The 2316-nt window shown below is 33.3% G+C and overlaps 1 protein-coding gene across 1 annotated transcript in view; it reads left to right on the top strand.

Moving 5' to 3' along the window:
* The first annotated feature begins 1204 nt into the window (after window positions 1–1204).
* Window positions 1205–2316, top strand: part of LOC125025907 (deoxynucleoside triphosphate triphosphohydrolase SAMHD1-like) — a 10411-nt gene continuing 9299 nt past the window's right edge. Inside the window, exon 1 of the mRNA XM_047614238.1 lies at window positions 1205–2316. This exon is cut by the window's right edge and continues 71 nt beyond it. The gene's annotated coding sequence lies outside the window, so the exon portion shown is untranslated.

Genomic DNA, 2316 nt, shown 5'->3' with positions numbered 1-2316 from the left:
TCAACAGTAAAAGGCTATAAAAACATGATCTATAAGAGTTTATGAATGAATTATAAATATACTAAAATCATCAAATGGTAAAATTGAGATCCGTTAATTTGTAAGACATTCATTTAAAGAAATAAGATGGTAAAATAAGTGATTAGTAAAAGATGAAAATATTATGTAAAGAAATTATTCAAAAGTGCAGTGCCACGTCACGAACTAAGAAATCGTTAAAAAATATATGTAGTGGTAAATCATGACCTTTTCTTAATACAAAACGTATTAAAAATGCAAATTGAATACATGAACCAAAAGGAGGAACAATAAAACTTACAAATAGAATTAATAGAAATTAAAGCGACAATAAAAGAAAACGGAATGAGGCGATCTAAGGGACGCAGGTGAAACAGGTGTGGACAGGAGTGTATGTGGAGTGAACAATGGAGTGTCACGACCCCTCTTGGTAAATGGTACATTCCACAACACACACACACACACACACACACAAACACACACACACACACACACACAAACACACACACACACACACACATACACACACACAAATATATATACACACACACACACACACACACACACACACACACACACACACACACACACACACACACACACACACATACACACACACAAATATATACACAGACACACACACATACATATTAAATGAACAGTTTTTAGGGTAAATCAAAAGTGGATTGGAAAGAGAATTAAGAGTAGATTTATGTTTATAAGAGAACCAAAGTATAGACTAAGATGAAGGTACATTTTTATGAAATCTCAAGATGATAAGCAGATGAGAGTATATTACGGGAGATTTCAGGAGAAGAATCAGTAGATTTGTGAGGATGGACTTTCAGACTACTTTACAGTTATTGTTATTAATATTTCACTAAGAGTCTATGCTTATACACATTCACTTTCTTCTCGGTAAGAGAATTGAATATATTGAATTTATCTTATTTTCTATACAGAAAGTGAACAAAAAGTGAAATTCGTTATTTGTGATACAGTGCGAGAGAATTAGTGATAAGTTGTAAGATAGTTGTCAGTGATTTGTGATAGCATGTCCACCCACACTCTTATCTCACATATTCAATTTCTTTGCAGGTTGTTATCAGGAGAGCCTCCCTAGTCGAGCAGCAAAAAAAAAAAAAAAAAAAAAAAAAAAAAAAAAAAAAAAAAAAAAAAAAAACAAGATATGGTAATGCATTCTTTTGTCTTTTATCCATTTGTAGCTATTAATATCGAATTCTGTATCTGTGCATGATACTCCCAAAACCAGTGAGATATAAGTGCTAAGAGTGCAGATGAAGAGAATGTCTGGCTTACCGCGCAAATCAATATGCCTCCGATTCCTCTGAATCTTTTGATTAGAGAAATATCACTGAAAAAGACACCTCTTTTCATCGTAGGTGATCTAAATGATGATTAAAACAAGCCCAATTCAAAGTTAAAATTGAAAATTTAACATATGAACAAACACCAGCTTCTACATCTTAACAAAATACAAGTAAAAATAGAAACAGTAATCCTTGCAGTAAATCACATGTGTGAAGCATGCTGTGGGAGTGGATGACATTGTTTTTTCTCTTTATCAGAGCCAGTCTACTTGCAATGGCGTATTATCTAACGGTTATCATTAACACATTTTTATTCACGGGTGACTTACCATCGCTTTGAAAATATGGCAATGTAACATCAGTTTTCATCAACGTATTACCTTAATCCTTACACTGACTAAAGTTCTCGAAAAAAAATCGTAGAATACAAATTGATTGAAACATCATTCTTACAGATCACAAGTAAAATTTATTAGATTATAGACAACAACATAATAAACTTGCTTACATTGTGCGACCTATCCAAGGTTTTCGATAGTGTCAACCACGAAATCCTAATTAGTAGAGTAATTTATGATTTATAACAAAATCGATACATATTGGTTCAGAAGTTATTCAACTAATAGATCCCAAACAGTCAAAGTTCGTGAGAATATGTAAACAAAGTAGATTTTATCACAAGGATCTATATTCTGTTCACAATAATCGTAGATGATGTGTCAACCATTGCCCGTATTTGCCAGCTTATTCAATACGCCGATGATAACCTACACACGAATCCAAATAAAACACAATATATGTAATAGGTAGTCGCCAAACCTTCGCCAAATTCCTGTAATGATTTCGGTTTAATGTCTCGAAACTCCCCTTTTTGATCAAGGGCTATTAGGACAGGCAGGAATTGGCAAGGTGGAGAAACACTTCCATAAAATTAGAAGACTGCTACATAAGACCGAGAACTTGGAGT

This window comes from Penaeus chinensis, chromosome 5 (genome assembly GCF_019202785.1).
Source record: "Penaeus chinensis breed Huanghai No. 1 chromosome 5, ASM1920278v2, whole genome shotgun sequence".
NCBI lineage: Eukaryota > Metazoa > Arthropoda > Malacostraca > Decapoda > Penaeidae > Penaeus > Penaeus chinensis.
This window is presented reverse-complemented; position numbering and strand designations above follow the sequence as displayed.